Source organism: Meriones unguiculatus, chromosome 10 (assembly GCF_030254825.1).
Source record: "Meriones unguiculatus strain TT.TT164.6M chromosome 10, Bangor_MerUng_6.1, whole genome shotgun sequence".
Classification (NCBI taxonomy): Eukaryota; Metazoa; Chordata; class Mammalia; order Rodentia; family Muridae; genus Meriones; species Meriones unguiculatus.
The window spans coordinates 72,620,229-72,641,944 of NC_083358.1; positions in this window are offsets into that span (position 1 = coordinate 72,620,229).

The window sequence follows — 21,716 nt, forward strand, 5'->3', positions numbered from 1 at the left end:
GGCTTTGCATTTATTAGATGGTAAGAGTTGATTTAACTATGCAAGTCTCTTCATAGAGTGCTCCCTGTGATGGGCAGGCAAGTCCAAACATACAGCTATGTGTCTCATTGTGACACTGGATGAAAGCATGTTTTTCACCAAGAACACAGTCCCCTGGCTGCCTCTAATACTGTTTGGTTTTTGGTACCATGCATCTGGTTGTGAAATGTTAAAATTGTCCTTTTTGCAACTGATTGAAATTGTCAATGTGTGCTAGTATCTTTAGTAATTTCTAGAAAGTTCTCAGTCACAGAATCTTCAAGCATTCTCTTTGCCTCATTTTTCTCATACTAAAATTTTAGCTACATATGAAGGAGAATATACACATTTGATTTGTCCTATTTATTCTCTCAATGGTTTCACCAATCTTTGCCATTTTCTACCTCTGTTTCTCCTCTCTGGACAGTTTTCAAGCTTATCTCTTCAGTGGTTTCTTTTGTGATTTATTAATGTCTTAGTTGTACATATTCTGCCATTTGATTAGTTCATTGAGTTTTATTCTTTAGACTAGTAATGACTTCTTGTCTACAAATACTGTTTGTATATTTATAAACTCCTTAGATTCTATTTCATGCATCAAAATACACAAATACACTTTATGTTCTGTTCTAGAATTAAAAGAATAAGGTTTGGGATCTTCTTTCTTACACAGGACAGCTTAGGGCCTTATGATTAGTGATTATTTTAACTATAAATGTTTCTTATAGCCAAGGATGCTACAAAAAAAAGACAAAAAAAAAAAATAACAACGAAACCATAAGGAAAACAAAAAAAATCCAAAAACAAAGAAAACCTGCCAGTACCTATTTTTCCTTTCCAAATACCAAAACATACTTAACGTTGAATTTACAAATTGCTCTTTTGAACACTCAGGAGTCATGGATTTATGTCACAAAAGTGAACTGTAAATGAACTGTGTATTTTTTTTTCTTCCCCTGAGTATTAAGGGATGAGACAGGTCATGTTTCATGTATTTCTTCACACAGAGAGAGGAGGCAGGTTTCTTCCTAGTGAGCACACGAAGTGGACAGGCCTCCAGGAGGCCAGCTTTACCAGCAGTGCATCTCATTACAGTCTCGTTTGAGTTGGCCTCCAGGATGTTCTTTGCTCTTCCTAGAATTTCATAATCACACACACACACACACACACACACACACACACACACACACATCAGCCTTAATACCCTGGAGGGAAAAAAAATACCTGTTTTGAGTGTTCTCTGCTAACCTCTAAGGCCTGCACATTCATCACTTCTTGACAAAGAACTAATGCAAACGAAGAGTGTTTCTTGTCTCAGTGGGGCCAGTTGGCTGGATGACAGAAGACATCTAGCCCTCCCTTTCTCTAGGAACTTCTGTTTGTCTTCTGTTCAACTTGTCTGTGTCCCATAGTGACTGTGGCTCGGAACTGTTGTCTGAGGGGAATTATTTCATAGTAAAGGACAACAGCAACAAAAATTAAAAAGTTTACTAAGATAATTATTTATATATATTTATTATATATTTTATAAAACAAGATGTGGAGTTACACAGTCTAGGCCAATGAAGCTGCACTAAAGAGTATTCCCACTGATCTTAGTCTCGCTTGGCAAAATGACTACAAGTTAGCAATTGGTCCTGAAGAAATTGGTACAACTTACAAGCAAAACAATGGGGATACACCCAAAGGTGGAGGGGAAGCTGATGACCCAACTTCGCTCCTTTTTATTAAGAAGTTAAAAAGGTTAAATGTTTCTTCTATGTGCATGAGTGTTTTGCGTGAATGTATGTGTAACACAAATGTGTTGCTGCCTGCAAAGATCAGAAGAGGGCCTCGGATGCCCCTGAAATCATAATCACATGCTGTGAGCTTGGCATCTGGTTGCTAGGAACCAAACCTAGGTCCTCTGCAAGAGCAACAAATTACTCATAAAATAACTCTGTTGTGATGAACTCACAAATAAAAACATCACACAGAGAGATTAAAGAACTCACTGAAACACTTGTCTAGTCCTAAACTCTGTGCATCTCAGTGAACTTTCGTACGGTTAAGTTGGAATTTCTGAGGTAGAATCCTACACCTTTGTTATCAGTTACATTTTTATGAAATTAACCACCTCAAATGGAGAAAAAAAAAACTATGACAGGACCAAAACTACAAAAAAAAAATAGCTTTGTATCGATGTCACAACTCATGTGTCCCTTTTGCCTGCGTCTCCCCTAACATTGCCTCTTTATACGAATTCTTTCTACCTACTGCTTCTTTTGGGTTTTCACCATTGCTGATGCAGACCGTCTCTGAGTCTGATCCCTATTCTTTTTTTTTAACATAAGTTATTTTGGAAAATTAAAGAACAAAACAAATTTGCTAGAAAATCACATCACTGGCTGGGGATTGGCTCATCTTTACATGAGCCTAGTTTTATTTTTAAGAAAATAGTAATTCCATTTGGATATTGGCCTATGGGGATTTGTATGCGGTGGCAGACCATTAAATATGGGAATATTTCTTTTTAATTATAGTCAGGCCGAATACCTCCATAAAGTGGGTGATCTGGACTGATTTCTCTTTGTTATGTTAAGTAAGTATAAACATTAATTTTTTCTTTTGAAGATTATGTTTTACAAAAACTGACTTGGTTCTTAAAATTCAGATCAATTTGGTCTTCATTTATTTTCTTTCCTTGGACAGCAGAGATAGCCTGAAAATGTTTGACTTTAATGTTTTTTTTTCTTTTTTCAGACTAATCCCTTGTAAAAGTGTAAAGTGTCTGCATGCTAAAACAAATGTGCATTTGAATGCACAATTGATTAACCAATTCTCAAATAATTAACATTTTAGAGTTTGCATGTGCATTTGTTGCTCATTTGACCATATAATAATTAATTAGCCTTAATTATAATGGATTACATCTTCAAATCTTGCACACTGGTTCTAATAAAATGACGGAACTTTACAACACTTTCTATATTTTAGCTAAATAGACAAGCACTCACATGCAAAGAAAGTGAATTTTTAAGGTGGGGAACATTTCACTCCTGTGGAAGTTGACATTTTGATTAATGAAGTGTTACAATTGTTTTTAATGTACTTATTTGGTGGTGCATACAGCAATATTAATCCTGATAGATGAAATGTGTTTAAAGCATGCTTACAAAATGAATGGTGTCTTCAAGCTAATAGAGTTATAAATGAACAGAAGAAAAAAAAATGAAGAAGACTTTTAAAATGAGTCAAGTGAGAATAAACGCCAGATTAAAAAACAATTTACCGTGTGTGTCTAGAGAGCCAGAGAGAACTCAACTGCAAAGAATGTGACTTGTGGGCTAAGTAAGCAGCTGAAATGCTAATGCAATGTAGTCAAAATGGTGGAAGAATGCATAGAATCCAGCTTCTTGCCTGTGCCTGTGTGTGCAGAACTGGAAGGCAAGAGCTGAAATCATGTCCTGAGGTGGCCTTGACACCAAAAGTCAAGTCATCCATGCCTTTCATCAGCAATGACTGGGAACCATGGTGAGGCCAAACATCAGGAGAAATGGGATCCAGGAACAATAAGGAGGCTCAGAAAACTGACAGGCGATGGAGATCCTTTTAGGCAAAAATTGATGCTGCTCCTCATGGGAGCCTTCCTTCACCTCGCTTTTGGGTTCCGAAAACAGTGTAGATCCATTTAAAGTTCCAAGCGCAGACCACATGCTTATCTACAAAATTAGTTATAAAAGAGAGCTCCCATTTTTGTAACTAGCACCCAGAGTTTAGGTAGGCAATTTTCTCAATATTTACATAATGGGAAAACAACCAAGTTCTCAGTTACGGGATCAAACAACCATTCAGTCCTGTTCACATTGCATCCTGCAGGCTGCAGAGGGAACCTTAAAAAGGTAAGAAATCTCTGTGTATTCAGATGTTTCATCTTTAATTATAGATCACTGCAATGCTATTGTTTTGGCAGTGTTGAAGCCTATGTATGCTCTCTCTCAAATTTGCTATGTACCCAATGTTCTAGTCTTCTGCTCTGTCACTGTGCTGTAACAGACCAAGAGCAACATGGAGAAGAAAGGGCTTATTTTAGTTGATGCTTCCCAGAGACAGCCATTCATCCAAAGAAGACGATGCAGGAACTTGGGAGATAGAAGAGAAGCAAAGAATACTGTTCCCAAGCTCACACTCACACCCCTGTCTTAAACAGTCCAGGCCTACCTGTCTGAGAGTGGCACTGCCCACAGGCTGGGCCTTACTGCATCAATTAATGGTCAGAAACATGCACAAGCCTATAGAAAGCAGTTTTTCAGTTCAAATCTCTTCTCCCAGATGTGTCGTGTTACAAACAAAACTAACAAGAAGAGCCAATGGTGACCGTGAACACCTGATCCTACTTCTTCCATGTCCAAGGCTCTGGGGTTGCAGTTTCATGTCACCATGTCCATTCTACATGGACATGGTTTTTAATCTTACCAGACTCTTAAGATGCATGGGAACAGACATGTGAGTGTTGATTGTGCATATAAATTCTATGTTCAAAAAGTACCTGACAATAAGTGGTCAAAAATATCTTAGTAAATGAGTGGATATATTAAGTGCATTTGTACTTTCATGTACATAACATTCAACAAATGAATGATGAGAATCTGGAACATACATTTATAGGCATAATGAAGGAGCTACATTAGATCCACACATAAGAAACTAAGAACCCCAGATCATATAGTAAAGAAGATGTCAAAGCAACCAGAACATGAGGGAGTAGGTGTAGAGAAAAAAGCTACAGTGACACAATTGTTGTTCTGCATGCCCTTGCATCCTGTCAGAGCTTACACCAGTGCAGGCAACTAGACAGAAACAGCAAAGCACCCAGCATGATCAAGAAAATCCAAAAGACAAACAAACAAGCTAAAACTTCAGATGTTGAAAGTAACCAGAGTCTAAAAGGTCAAAATTTCAGTGAATGGTGCAACCCAAAGATGTGGTCCAGTGTTCAGTGCATTCCCTGAGGTGCCGGTAAGAAAGTCACTGGACAGAAGAAAGGACACAGGAGCGCTGAGGCTGGAGAAAACTAGCACTGAAGCTCAGGACTAACCGAGCAGAAAGGAGCTGAGCAATCAGCCAGGACATTAGGACGAACATACTGCAGGGCACATGGTAGTGGTTGCAGCCAGGGTCAAACAAAACCTTACCCAACACTACCCGGCCTCACGGCTCTGCACATCCGATCTTATTTACATTCACTTGTTGTTTTTATTATTATTATTTTAGTGTGTGTGTGACAGAGAGAGAGAGAATGTGCACGTGAAAGTCAGAGGACAGCCAACAGGAGTTCAGCCTATCCTTCCAATACGTGGATCCCAAGATCAAATTCAGGTCCTCAGGCTTAACAGCAAGTGCCTTTCCCTGCTGAGCCAACTCACTGCCCTTATGTCTTTTTTATCTCATTATTTTAGATTTGTTGTTTTTACTTCGTGTGTAGGGTGTTTTGTCTGCCCGTCTGTGCACTGCATGTGTGCCTGGTGCCCTTGGAAGCTCCCCTGGAAAGGACCCACCTTGTGAGTGCTTGGAATCACACCTGGCTCCCAGCCACTGGGCTGTAGCTCCGCCTCCCTTACATCCTATTTTAACCAGGTGACAGAGCTTTAGATTTAAACCGCTTACAGGTAAAGATGATTCTTTGCATGAAGATACGGTCTAGGCACTTACAGCTGCTCATATGTAGTGTCTGTTATTTAATTTAGTACTTTCCATACATTCCAGCAACAATAATGGCAATAGCAATAGAAAAAGATGATAGAACCAAACCACAGAGGCTACAGAGAATGAAATTATAAGGCTTTTCAATTAAAATAATGAGATTAATCTACAAAACAACTAGAGGACATCATAAAAATATTAATCAGAGATATTGAATCCAGAGAAAGAATCAAATGAGTATGCTATAACTTAAGTATTCAGTGATGAAAGTGAAAACAGGAGAAAGCTGTATTCAATGGAAGACAAGAAAATTGAAAATACATCAAAAGAAAAAATTCATGCAAATGAAGATAGGTTTTGTAACCAAAAATTGATAACAACATAAAATATATTGAAAAATTCAAAATAATGTGTCAGAGAGTTTAATAAGTATAGGAGAAATATGGCAAATATGTTAAAAGCAACATTTTAACTGCAAAGAATTTGTCAAAATTAGTGAAAGACATCAATCTAAAGATCCAGAGGATTTTCTGCATTAATTAATGTTAATAGAATCATCCCTGAGCATTTCAAAAACTTTTCATTTTTAATTAAAATATAATAACATTACCTTTTCCTTACTTTTTGTCCCTTCCTGTGCCCCCTTCTCAAACTGACGATATTATTATTACTATTTGCACAGAAATGGACAAATACAGCAATTCAACCTGCAGAGTTCATTTTTGTTCTGTATGTGTGTAGTGTTTCAGAGTCACTAGTTCCCTGGTAGTTCTTCGTCTGGGGCTGGGACCCTATGAGATTGTCTCCCTTTTCAGTTAAGGTGCTCATCAGTATTGTCATTTTTTGGGGGGTATCTTTTTTATGCTGCCCTTTCTAAGAGAGGCAGAATTATAGGCACATTTTTTATGCTGAGCTTAGGAGTCCAACTTGGGAATAAAACACTTGTCTAGTGTGCACAAGTTTCCAGGCTTAATACCCCGTACTTCTGAATATGGAGGGGGCTGTAAAGCAAATGCTAAAAGCTGAAGCAAGAAATCTTAAAACAGATAGGGAAGCAGAGATGACAGGTTTTCTTTAGAGAAGAAATAATAAGCATGGTAGTTACACGCTCAACAGCAGCAGTGAGAGCCAGGAAACAATGCAGTGATGTCTTCAAAGTATGTGTCTTCAAGTATGTCTTGGAAGGAAAAGCTGCCAAACTAAAATTATATACACAGTGAAAATACACCATGAAGTTATAAAATAAGTACACTCTAGTTAAAAAAAAAAAAAAAAACAGAAAATTTGTTCCTAGCAGATCCATACAATAGGAAGAAAATAGAATTCTCAGGCAGGAAGAACAATCCCAACAAAAAACATAGAGAAATTAACATTGGCATAAAATGCCTCTAATATAATGTTCAGTCTTGAATTATGTAAGTTAAAATAAGTAATAAAAATAACACACAAGATAGGATAAGGATAAACATTATTAAGATCTTCAATTGTCTAAACATTATTTAGAAAGAAGCAAAAATTTTTTACATGATATTATGTAAAAAATATTATGTAAAAATATTACATAATATCTATGGTACCCATTAAAAAATGTTTTGGCTAAATGATATAGAAAACAAGCTTTATATTCCATAAGAATTCTACGTACATAATATAATGTCTGTATAACGTGTAACAATTATAACCGTCAAAGGAGTTTAAGTTGTCTTGTATTGGCGGGGCATGCCTTTAATCCCAGCGCTCAGAAGGCAGGGGTAAGCAGAGCTCTGTGAGTTCAAGGGCATTTTGGTCTACATAGCGAATTCAAGGCTAACCAGGGTTACATAGTGAGATTGTCTCAGAAATCAAACAAGTAAAAACATAAAGGGGTATCCATGAGAAAAGGAGGAAAAAAAACGTAAAATGCACACAGGGAAAAGAAACAGAAGATACCAGGCAGTGGGCAAGTATGTGGATTAGGTAAAGCAACAGGAGACTAACTCACTCCAAACGAAAGTCAAAGACTGACAACATCTGATGAAAATTATAACCAGATATGTTCTTCTTAGAACAGAAACACTTTAACTATATGGATGTGGGTGCTTGAATATTAGAAAATAGAAAATATAGAACATGCTAACATCAGCAAGGGAAAATTGTCATAGCTCCAGTAGTAGCATAGGAAAAAATGGGAAATATGTTACTTGTTATTTGAAGGAACATTTTTAATGATGTGCTACATAAAACAGATAAAAATCTTAAATTTGGCCTCTGAGATCTGACTCAGTGGTAGAGCACTTGCCCAGAAGTCCCTGGGTTTGATCACCAGAATCACAAAACCTAAGCAGGGGAACCTAAATTTGTATAAATCTAACAACATTTAAATATATGAAGCAAATCCAGTTGTGATCGTACTCACCTGTACCTATTTAGTAGGCTGAGACAGGAAGAACACAAGCCTGAGGCAAGCATGGGCTACACGGTAGAGTCTGTCTAAATTATGCGGCGTGAAGATTAAGAATTCCTTGGCAAAGAATCCATGTTTCAGTTGGGTGTGCTTATAATTGCACAAGCAGGAGAGCCACTAAAGCAGGAGGATAGAAGGAGCGAGAGCCCAACCTAAACCACACAGCAAGTTCGTGTCTCAAAAAAATGAAAAATGAAACATATAAATGTATAGTTCTGAGTGCACATGTCACAAAAGTAGGACAGAAAAGCAGTGCTTGTTTTTATTCCAAAATATCAAACAATAGTACATTAAGTACAAATGGAACAAAATGTTAAAACCCACAGATTTTTTTTTATTAAAAAGTATGAAATTTTATTAGCTGAGTAGTATTCCATTGTGGAAATGTGCCACAATTTCTGTATCCATTCCTCCGTTGAGGAACATCTAGGTTGTTTCCAGAGTTTGGCTATTACAAATAAAGCTGCTGTGAACATAGTTAAGCAAATGTCCTTATTGAATACTGGGGCATCTTTTGGGTATATGCCCAGGAGTGGTATAGCTGGATCTTGAGGTAGTGCTATACCCAGTTTTTTGAGAAAGCACCAAATTGATTTCCAAAGTGGTTGTACAAGTTTGCACTCCCACCAGCAATGGAGGAATGGATTTCTCCACATCCTCTCTAGCAAAATTTGCAGGCAAATGGATGGAACTAGAAAAGATCACCCTGAGTGAGGCAACTCAGAAACAGAAAGACATGCATGGTATAAACTTACTTATAAATGGATATTAGCTTTATAATATAGGATAGCCATAAAATCTACAGACCTAAAGAAGCTAATCACTAAGGAAGACCCTAAGCAGGATGCTTACTTCTCACTCAGAATGGCAAACAGGATAGACATCAGAAGCAGTGGAAGAGAGGAAACAGGATGAAAGCCTACTATAGAGGCTCCTCTGAAAGGCTACACACAATAGGGGATCAAAGCAGATGCTGAGACTCACAGCCAAACTTTAGGCAGCATGCAGGAAGAAGAGGGGGTAGGGACAAAAGGACATGGAGGGGACAGAAGTCCCACAAGGAGACCAACAAAGCTAAAAAAATATTCTTAGCCCAGGGGGTCCTGTAGAAACTGATGCACCAACCAAGGACGGTGCATGGAGAGGACCTAGACTACCTGCTTAGATGTAGCTGATTGGCAGCTCAGTTTCCATGTGGATCCCCGAGTAACGGGATCAGGGACTGTCTCTAAGATGGAGTCTGTTGCCTGCTCTTTGATCACTTGCCCCTGATGATGCAGCCTTGCCAGGCCATAGAAGAAGAGGATCCAGACAGTCCTGATGAGACTTGATAAGCTATAGGCAGATGGCAAAGGAGAACTCCCCCTTTCAGTGGACTAGGGGAAGAGCATAGGGGGAAGAAAGAGTGAAGGTGGGACTAAGAGGAGTTGAGGGAGGGGGCTTCGATTGGGATATATAATGAATAAATTATAAAAAAATAAAAAGTATGAAATTTAAAAAAGCAATGCCATGTATTTTTCAAAGTCAGCTATGGGATTTATGGTATGGCTGGGGATTATTGTTTTGTTTGGCTTTGATTGCTAGTTATGTGAGAGTCCTTAGTTTGTACAAAATCATCATATCCCACATGTCTGTACACTTCTCAGTATACATAGATTTACTTGAGGGGAAAATATATATGCTTTTGGTACATGACCCAACGTTCTTTATTCTAAGTTCTATTGCCCTGTTCTGTGGCATTTTTCTAGCCACAGAAGGATAGCCTCAAGAGAAGGATAGGCAAACCCACCTTTGTAAGTTCTCCTCTCTCACCATTTCTCTCCCACTCCCCATCTCCCCTATACCCTGACCTTCTATCAGCTCAAAGCCTTTCTCCTGAACTGTGTCCTAGGGACTCCAACAAGGAAGTTCCTAGAGCATGCCATCGAGGCTTACTGCTGGAGAACTGTGTCTCAGTATGCTTACCCTACCCTGACTATCTGTTAAACTGTACTCATCACATTAGGCAAATACTGCCCAAGAAGATAAATGGTCAAATAGTTAGCAGAACACAAAATATTTTTTCTATCCAGACACTCTAATATATCATACGTCAAAATGTTCCTTGAGCCCTTCGGCAGATAAAACTGCTAATGGTTGATTAAATTCAACATTTTCCAAATGAACTTGTCCAATGAAGCCTTTTTTCACCCCATGAAATCACATATATTGAGGTATCTATGGAGCACATAGTATAAGCCATGCACTGCTTTCTGTACTCCTGAGAAAGCCATGAACTCCAATTATTTACACTTCTGGTGGTAGAAGCTGATGGCAATGACTAAAATAGCATACGAGTTCAGGCAGTCATAAATACTACTAAGAAAAAGTAGGCTGAGTATTGGTATAAGTACTGACCTCTGAGGTGTGGATGTATGTAGGATAAGACAACACAGATTATAACTTGAACAATTCCACCTGCGTCTCATCCTTGGTGGCAAAGACCTTCCACTGATGTACAGGCAGCACCAAGTGGACTCAGTAACTTTACAAAGGAAGAGCACATGTTGTGACTTTCTAGGTCTTATGTAGAAGACTCTTATGTAGAAGACTCTTCACCATCTTATGTAGAAGACTCCAGCTTACAGCAGATGTCCTGGTCTTCCGCTCTCAAAAGCTTTCTGCCCTCTCTTTCTCAATGTTCACTGAATTTTAGGTACAAAGCTCACGTTGTAGGATATCAACTGTGAATGGGCACCACATGGTCAGTGGTTCTCTACATTTTTGACCAGTTGTGGCTGTTTGTAATGGTTGTTGGAGGGAATCTTACAAGAGCCCACAGCGAAATGAAAAACTATTGGCAATTAATGGCTTCTGAGAGAAGATTCATTCTTCTCCAGGGATTACCCAATCCCAGCAGTCATCTCTAAACACATACAAATATGAACAACAATAAATGGACTTGGCAGTTTGTATTTATAATATACATGAAACAGTAACAATTAAAACATAAGAGAGCATAGAGTTGAGGAGGCACAGTAGCCACAAAGGAAGAGTCTGAAAGAGAAGAAAGAAGGGGACAAAAGGATTTCAAAAAAATATTAATATATGAAATTCCCAAAAAAACTAAAATATATTTTTGAAAGTGTACATGAAGTTAGGAGGTGGAAATACAAGAGAAATTAGAGAAGAGAGAATGAGAGCGGATTGTATCCAAACACGTTGTATGCATGCATGAATTTCTCAAGCCATAAAAAGAAGATAGTTTGAGAAAATGCTCACTATGTTCTTCTCATACCACTTAATGCTTAAAAATACTTATTACCTGCCTTTGAAGACCAAAGCCATTGATGCACTTATCCTCAATAGAAGAGGAAGAGAGGGATTTCGGGAGAATGAGAGGCATTGAGAGCCCCTCACCTCACATTCTGCGGAATGTGCATATTTGGTGAACTTTTCAGGAAATCTTCCATTCTTATAAAAATCAAGAAGTACAATGTCTGCACATTTTCTTGAGCTTAAAGATCTCAGCTGCCTAATTTGCCCTTCAATGTTTCTCCTTAGTAGACAGTTGACAGGCATAATGTTTTTTCTCCACAGACATTAAAAACTGGGTTACCAGGGCACTACTTAATTCTTGTCAACATGATGCAAGCTGGAGTCATCTGGGAAGAGGGAACCCCAATCAAGAAAATGCCTCCTTCCAATCGGATTGCAGACAAGTCGGCAGGAGATTTTCTTGATTAATGATTGAGGTGATATGTCCCAGCCTGCTGTGGGAGGTATCACTCACAGACAGATGTTCTTGGGATGTAAGAAAGGTAGCTGAAGCTAAGCCTGGAGAGTAAGTCAGTGGGCAGTCTACCTCCATGGTCTTTTGCTATTTCTGCAGGTTCCTGCCCTGTATTTGTGCCCTGACTTATCTTCATGATGGACTGTAAGCTGCAGAATGAAATGAACCCTCCCCTTCCCCAAGTTGATATTGGTTGTGGCATTTGTCACAGCAGCAGAAAGCAAAGTGACAGTCCATTCTGCACCTCATCCTTGAAGCAAGTCAACCCCTGCATTATTTCTCCAGCCCACGACTCAGTGACTCATCTAATACTGAACATGAAGCCCCAAGTTCAAAGACATAGAAAGGACAAAAGTAACAAAAATGTCTTGCTAACCTATTGTAGTTGTGAAGTTAAATACTTTCCTTGTGTGCTTCCTGCCTCTATCTTAAGAAATCATTAAGGGTTTCATGGGAGATACAACTGATTTTTTTCTGGCTTTCTCAAACCACAGAGAAAACAGTGTGCTAGATTCTTGAGACATGCTCAAATCTTCCCTTGGAGGCGTTTGAAGGTTTAAAGCAATCATCAGTTCAACAGTCTTTTGCCAACCAGTAAAAATAGGATGTCATCAAACAACTTCCCCCTGGGAAGGGACTACTCACTAGCATAGCTTCTTTCTCTTTGTACTCTCTTCCTATTTTGCCTGGCTACATCCTGCCCATCATTTGTATTAACAGTAGAACTCCTAAACATTCCTAGGACTTTGGAGAACATTCAGAACCAGATAGAACAGAGAAAACTGAGCCTCTGATCCACTACCTAAAAATATATGACTCATCTGAGGCACAAGTACAAACCGTTGAGACCAGAAATCTGCAATTATTACGAGCATCAAAGAAAAGTCATAATGATTGTACCGATGACTCATCTGCCAACTGCTTTTCATCCAAAAGAGATAAGTCAAGGTACAGGAAGCTGGGAGTGAGGCAATATCAGGAAAGTACAAAACGGACAGTTAGAGAAGGCATGAAATAAAGTGAGAGCTGTGAGATGCTAGCCTGAGGAACCAGGCTGATTCAGAACATCACTGAGCAGAAACAGGCTCATGAAACCCAAGGCTGCAGCAACCGGTATAGAAAGGGGAAGGAGAATTAAAATTTAGGAGCTTCAACAAGTGAGCTACAGGTGACCAATCTATTCTTTTCACTCTACATGATAGCTCCTGTTTCCTATGGAGGCAGAAAATAGTCCTGAAGAGAAAACTAATCTGGTAGCAGAAGGGAATGTGATCATGTGATTGAGGTGTCTTCATCCTTCCATCCTTGTCACTATCCCACAGTCTTCTCGTGTTCTTAGAACACAGAACTATTCTGTTTGATGGAACTTCCCATCACACTGTTCTGAGCTAATAGTACTAGTTTAGTATCCAACAAACTATGTTATAGGACATTTTACACATGTCTCCTAGTAGATAAAACTCTTAGCTGAAGTAACAGCTTACTCGTCCCTGCCTCCCAGCACCAATCATAATGCTGTAGGCTATTTAAATATCTTAATGGACTGAAATCTAACTGAACTGTGCCTTGATGTTTCATTTGTGATCAGTCTTGCACATGAGTACAAACCTGGGTTATATTTGATAATAATTCTCTATTGGGCCTCATGAAATTGCATTTAGGTTTGTGTTGACCCACTCAGAGGCTTAGGGAAGGGAAAGCAATGAATAGATATCACTTAATTCATTTCTACAACTCTTGAGCATCTGCTGTGAGCAACATGTTCTTCTTGAAGCCTGAGATATATTAATAAGCCAATGAAGCTCTATTCTTCTTATATTCAGGTTTGAAATATGAACAGAAGTTCAAAACAAGAAGATGGGCAAGTTGTTTAGAAGACATGTGCCACAGGAAAGGGAGAAATGCTATGATGAGATCAAAAGTTCCAGCAGGTAGTGTGGACAGTTCACAGCGCAAAGAGAATAGTCAGTGTACTGGTCACAAGGTAAAATTTGACCACATTTGCTGGAAGCAATGGGCTAGCCAAGTGGATATTTGAAGAGGCATGTAGAACTTTTTTTTTCAGCTTTACAGAAGATTTGCAGTTCCTGCTACCTTGGGGCTCAGAAGATGAGGTAAATTCTCCAGAGTAGTTGCTTTGACTCACACAATTGCTTATGTGAGTAAGACTGTAGTCATTTTGTTACTGTTATGTGACATGAGAGAGTGGGAACAGGAACAGAGAAAGGAGAAGCTCTGCCACACTGAAGAGTGGGGAGCAGGTGAGGTGCACGGCGGGGACCTTCTCTCTAATCTGAAATTAAGGAAGGTTCTGGAAATCCTGTGGGTAGAAGTAAGTCAAAAATCAATCATTGTGGAGCACGGGGGCACACCCCTTTAATCCCAGAACTTGAGAGATAGAAGCTGAGGTAGGCAGATGTTTATGAGTTGGAGGCCAGCCCTGTCGAGCATTCCAGGACAGCCAGGAAAGACCTTGTCAAAACAAACAAATAAACAAACAAACTAAAACGTTAACTAACTCATTCTATTTCCTATATGTTCTTCTCTCTAGTAAGTTTGGATGATATAAACAAAAATGTCAATTGAATGATTGACACATTTCAGGCACTGTGTACCAAGGATACGAAGATGAAGGTGGTAAAAACCCAGGGGCTGAGGCAGGTGATCCCTAATAAACAACTGTGACATTGTCATACCACAACCCATAACACAATAACCACAAGTTACAAAATCATGGTAAGATAGATTTGTCACACTCTAGAGTCTAGACAATTCAGCCAAAAATTAACACTTTTTTTTTTCAAAAGACTGAAACTTAGAAGTCATGTTTTCATATATGATTATTCCATTGTTATAAATGTCTTTACTATCAAATTCTAAAACCCTGGAAAGTGTTAGCCTTCAACTGGTTGCTGTCAACAGCTCAGTGTCTCACTGGGGTCGTCTCGTCATCTGTGGAAGCAGAAGAGAATGCAGTCTCACATAAATGAGAAACTGGAATAGGTGATGTGGCGAGAGGCCTCGGGGTAGCAACTAAGAGCAGGCCATCCACACGGAAAGGCATCTCGTGGCTGCACACACAGGCCCACACACACAGAGTGGCTCATCTCAGGGACGTCGTGTTTCCACCACAAACTCCACAGGTGTGGTTCGCCCACTTGGTGGTGGTGGTGGTGTTATTTTGTGTAAGCTGGAAGTGCTCAGACACCAGAGCACCAGGCACGTTTTCAGCTTTACAAGTCTCAAATAAAAATCCCCCCCAAAACTCCTGTGAGAGATGACGTGTGAACCATATGGAGACCATGCTTAGTGCCTTACAATGGAATGCTCCACGTCAGTAAGCAGGTTGATACCGCTGCCTCTTCTGTAGAGGGAATTGTGAATACATTAATGTAGGAGGAAAAAAAAATGACTCTTTCACAGATCACATTCATTGCTGTATTTGTTTTCCAGACTCCATCATTCAAAGGAGGGTTTTGTTGTTGTTGATTTTGTTTTACTGCTGGGCCTTTCCCATTTTCATTCCTAATTGAAGTACTACTGGACATTCAGTATCATTTTACCATCCTGACCATAAGTTTCCTGCTGTTTCCTCTGCTCTGCTCCTTCCTTAGATGCTAAATGCTCTGTCCCAAAGGAGAATGCTGAGTCCTCAGCCCTGCATATCTTCACAGAAAGGTAAGGCGGCCCAGCAAAGCAGTAAAATGACAGACCCATTGTCTGTTCGCAGCACAGGACTTCCCCTTTGTATGAGCTGAGTCACATTTTTCCTGTTGTCAACTTGAAGGCTGTCCGTTGATGTATGATAGGGCGATCTCGCTGATGGAGAAAGCCAGGCAGAGGTTTCCTTGTGTTTGTTTGCCTTACCTTGGACCCGTACCAATTAGAAGCTGCCCACTGGCCAAAAGAGATAAGGAATGGTTTATTAAGGCCCAGATACAGCACTGAATGAACTAATTTCTGACGAGTTGCCTCTGTCAGAATGCTTCCTGAGGTTCCCGCCTTGTGCAATCTTACTGATTTGACCAGAGGTCTTTTGGGATGTAGAGATACATTTTATGCCTGATATCTGTTCCATTGACACGTGCTTTAAAACCACAGACATATTTGATTGGCTGGCAAATTGTGAAAACAGGAAGCTAAAGGATGATATCAACTGTGAAATAAGCATAACAAGTGAAGTTTCTACTTAGGAGCCAAGACGGGAATACTGTTCTGAGAAACAGATAAACAAAACGAAATGCAAGTGTCTGTATCTCAGGAAGGAGCACTTGGGCTGTGCTAATTATAATATTTTCGGTGTCTTGCAAACCAGTGAAATTGGTTTAGATGTTAATCCATGGTACTGTTGCTAGACAGAATAAAAATCTCACAAATTAAGAGAGAGACGTGATGACATTTGTAAGCAGGGAAACACGTGAGTTGATACAGCTATCTGATCACCATCAGCTATGAGCCTCAAAAATACATTTTCTGTTCTAATTTAGTCTCTATTTATTCAGTAAGCATCTACTAAGTGCTTCCTCCAGGAGTGGCGCTCTCGGGGGTATTATGAGCCAAACAGTATTCCTTCGCATTCTCATGCCTCTGAGGGTCACAGGCACTATTCTGGTTTCTCAGAGGCCTTCCGAGCATGGTCCTCAGAGAGATATTTATTTCTTCCATGATATATTTTCAAAAGAAGCTAATTTAGCAACAATGTGAGGGAGATTTTTTTAATACCCTCAAATCAGTGGATATCCTGAACAAAAAAAAAAAAAACTAGGATGAAATGAATGACACAAGTGTTTTTAGAACTACCTAGCTTTATGTCACCTTGACACACACTAGAGCCGTCTGAGGGGAGGAGGCCTAGGCTGAGAAATTATCTTCATACGATCATGCTGTACACAAGTCTTAATCAGTGATCAGTGAGGGAGAGGGCAGCCCACTGGGAGTTGGGCCACCCCTGGGAGGCTGGTCCTGCTTGCTATAAGGAAGCTGGCTGAGCAAGCCCTGAGGAGCAGCCATAAACAGCACCCCTCCATGGCCTCTGCGTCAGCTCCTGTCTCCAGGTTCCTGCCCTGTCCTTACACTAACCGTGTTCAATGATGACCAATGATGTGGAACTGTGAGTTAAATAAAACTGTTCCACCCCAAGTTGCTTTTGGTTAGGGTGTTCCATTTCAGCGATAGAAACCCCAGCTAAGACACAGGTTTTAGCCAAATGCCAGGAAATAGTACCTCACAAACATGCAATGAGTTTATGAAATTTAATACTTGCAAATGTCCATAAAGGGTTTAAAAAAGATACTTGGGCAAACAGTGAGACAACCTTTAGCAGAAGCTGGGTAAAATATAGAAAATAGAAAGTGCTGCCTATTGAAATCCTGCTCAGTCATCTCTCAAGAGTTTCTGTATGGGATATATCATGTTCATGACGGCACATGTCATCTATCTAGATAATTGAGTTGATCACTATTTTTCAACATCTGCCAGGGAAAAATCCATTAAACTTTACAGTGGGGCATTTTAATGTCATCTTGTTGGAGGGAGAATAACAAATAAATAATGAAGACAACACAGTTAACAAGACTCACAGTGCGTATATTGGTCTATGTCACTTTAGACAGTGCTTGAAGGGAAGTTCTTTTGACCAGCTGATACTCATTTCATTGAGCCTTAACTGAGCTAAATAATAATAATAATAATAATAATAATAATAATAATAATAATAAAACTCTCTGGAAGTAAAAGTCAGAACTGGAAGAAAATGTGTATGACCTACTGAATCCGCTGTCTTACCGATGGAGAAACTAAGGCAGAAACTGACTAAACAGCTTCGAAAGCCTTCAGAATTTCGACAGAAAAACGTGACCAAGTGCAGCACAAGCACTGAGGTTCCAGACTTGGCCTCTTACGTTGTCCACACAAGGAGTAATGAAATTGCACTCAGCATCTGAGATAGCCTGCATGCTCTCTAGCCAGAGGTGCAGCAGCCACTGGTCAGAAGGATGCTGTGATGACTTCCGCTCATGGATCCCCCCTCGGGAGGTGTTCTCGTCATCACACTCTTAGACTGTCTTTTTATTGTTTAGCAGGGATGAAAAGAAAAGAAAAATTCTAAGAAAAAAGTCCTCCCCAGGGAAAAGAGCAATAATAATGCAAAATATTCAACTATATAATTTCCAAGACTTTCACCTAAGTGTGTAGTCAAACAACACTATTATTCATTGCACAGCTATAGATCAATTTGCTCGTGCGTGAAGCCTATAAAATACGACCATTTTCTCTTCAGATGAATGATCCTGGTTTGAGTTACCCATACAATTTGATAAAAATACATTATTCCAGATGGACTCCAGTTGCTGGGCAGATGGAAATGTTTAAATAAAGCTCTAAGAACTTTATTATACGAAATTAGGTGGCCAGGGAGGGAAAGCATGTGAATATAACTATAACCCATATAATTTATAAGTTTGCTGAATTTTTTACATTCTACCTTCATTACTAAAAAAAAAATTTTCAAAAAGAAACGTTTGAATTCTTTAAAATGTTGAGTTTTATTGTCAAAATATCATCAGTGAGCTGTAAAGCCTAGTCTTCCAGTGGCTTTCCATTATAGCATACAGAGACAATCTATCCATCAACTGTGCTTACATTCCTTTTTCCTTCTGTGATTGGACAGGACACACTCAGGCATACACCAGTGCAAACTTTGGGAACATTACTAGTGCAACTGTGTTAATTGACATGGGGATTTGGGGTAGTGGGTTGTGCATCTTTCACGTGTACTCTGCTGTTGTCCTGTCAGGATTTCGTTTTTATTTAATGATAGATTGCAGCTGCTGGTCCTATCTCTATTCACAACTTGAGCAGTGAAACAGAAATTAACTCATAATGATGCCTCCGTTGGCACCTTATAGCCAAGAGTTCTACCTCTAACAGGATCCAATCCTGCTTCAGGATCTGCTTTTCAGAAAGCATGTAACTCTCCATTGCAGACGACATGATTTTGCTCCAGAATCACAAAGGCCTTCCTTGAGTGTGCTTCACTGGCATGTCCCTTAACCTACAGACCACACCTTTCCCATCATGCACTCCACAAACACTCTGCAGCAGTAGCACAAGAACTTTGACCACACGGCAGCCCAGACCTGTTTTAGAGCCCTTTCTAGCTTGCAAATGCTAGCAGCTTTCTGTGGGGAAAGGTCAGTGGGCTGAAGCAGCGCTCTAGACTGTGAAGTGTATTGCCTCTAAAACACAAGGAGATCTCGAAGGGGCTGCACTTCCTGTCCAGGGAAACAGATGCAAGATGCAGCATTTTAACTATTACACTAGCAATATGTATTCTACTGTGTCCCTAAACCCACGGACATTCAAAAACTTCACGAAAAGTGTCAAGTTGCTGAAACTCCTAAGGATGACATCTCACACTTAGAGACTGTCAAGTTGTACAGTAGAGGAATAGACCAGCTCTGTAAACCTTTAATATCCACAGTGACTACAGAATCAACATTTTAAGAGGAGCATTTCCAAACGTGTCCAGCTCATGGTTCAAGGTCTCAGTTTCCTGACCAGGGTGTTTGGAACTCTATTTGCTTGGCCTTTTCTATTCTTCAGCCGATCACTGCTCTACTACAGGAGAGGAGAGCCTCATTATAAACTACCCAACAGGTGCTCTCCCTGGCAAGCTTAGCATTTACTTGTTAATGACTCATTTTCCATTATCATCAACCAGTCCTTCAGTGCTTCTGCTCCCTGTACAGTATCTTTCAAGCACCTGATTCTGCACACCTGCAAGTGTGTTCTCCATCAGTATGTTTCTATGCGTCCGGGAAGGATAAGCAGCACCCAGACTGAGGTCTTGAATCAGGGATTATCTAGGCCTTGTTGGGTGAGTAAATCAGGCTTCAAGCCCTAGCTCACTATCTGATCAAGCAAACCACCTTTGATATCGGTTGTATTAATTCTGGCTGAGAAACAGATTCCAAGAAGGAAATAAGCATTTAAAACATTTCTTGGTAAAACAACTGAAAAGAGGATGGGAAATGTGAATAAAGACAATGAGGAGCCAACACCTTTGAAAAGAGGAAATGTTGGTGATCTGGCTTCTTATTCTAATTTCTTCAATTTTCACTCATGGGTTGTTAGAGGCACTGCAAGTTATGTACAAAGAAAGGCCTACCTCAGGCAGACTCAATGCGAAATGGGTCCCTAACAACTGCTAAGTCCTGCAACAAACAGGAAAATAATGAGCAGGGCCCCTGAGTGTCCCGTACTTCCCGTGGAGATGGGCAGACATGTAGGCTAACCCTGAGCTTTTCAACAACTCTATTTCTCATTGAAATTAGAGCTAAGCACTACTTATCCTAAATAGCACAAGAAAGAAAATCAAGTGTAATTATCTCCTATAGAAATAGCCTCAAGTGTGTTCTGTTTATGATGATGATTACCAAGATACAGCTCTCCTTTCATCAGAGAGAGGGAAAAGGGGGCCTGTACAGAGAGGTAGGATGAAGCCAGCACCTGCGCTCTGTGCAAGGTACATCTGAAGGAACTCCTCTTTGTCTTTCTAGATCTTTGAGGCAGGAATTACTGTCAAGTCTTCCTTATGAGGAAGCTGAGGTCCATAGGGGTTAAATAACTTGTCTATTCTGGCACCATTATCAGAAAGGATCTATTATCTGTACAGAAACTTGTGTGTCTTATTTTTAAGAACTTCACCTACAAAATGGACTTTAACTCAAGAATGGAGGAATTTTTTTTTTTTAGTCAAACTATTTTATTTCCAACATAGAAATATTTTCCTATGTTATCAATTTGAAAATATGGTGACTTTTGCCCCTATGGTTTAATACCAGCTTCTTTTGAGCAGTTATAATAGATGTTTCCCCCTCGGCTGTAAACTTTTTGATGGAAACTACTGTGTCAAACTCACCCCTAATCAAAAAGAAAAAGGCCTGAATGTCCTATGTATTGATGCTGAAAGACTAACAAGTCATCTTTCAGTCAACTCTCCAGTTGCTAAGATGTAAGAAAGCACTTTTCTCCACTCCACTGTACTCATTTCGTAGTATAAAGGTCTGTCAAAATCCTGCAAAAAAAATTTTTTTGAGACAGTTTCTCCTTGTAGCCTTGGCTGTTCTCTCTCTCTCTCTCTCTCTCTCTCTCTCTCTCTCTCTCTCTCTCGACCAGGCTGGCCTCAAATTCACAGAGATCCACCTGCCCTTGCACTGCCTCTGCCTCTGCCTCTGCCTCTGCCTCTGCCTCTGCCTCTGCCTGGCAAGTGCTGGGATTTAAGGCATGTGCCACCACTTATGGTAAGACATAAGCCTGAGATATAAAGTGAGTTCCAGGACACTGAGGACTATGGTGTGAAATCCCATCTTAAAAACAGAAAGGCAAAGCAAAAAAAAAAAAAAAAAAAAAGTCTGTTTAGAACCCAAGAATGCTGAGGTTGGTTTTGTTTTGTTTATTAATTACAGTTTATTCACTTTGTATCCCAGCTCCCTCATCCTATCAGAATCCCACCCTCCCTCCTTTTCTCCACCCATGCCCCTCCCCCAGTCCACTGATAGGGGTGGTCCTCCTCCCCTTCCATCTGATCCTAGCCTATCAGGTCTCATCATGACTGGCTGCACTGTCTTCCTCTGTGGCCTGGTAAGGCTGCTCCCCCATCAGGGAGAGGTGATCAAAGAGCAGGCCACTGAGTTCATAGCACAGATGCCGTTGTAGAGATCAACAAGGAGTCTATCTATACCTAGAGTTCTCTTGCCGGGCAAGACCTGATTTACCAAATGCATCACTGTGGAGGGCAGG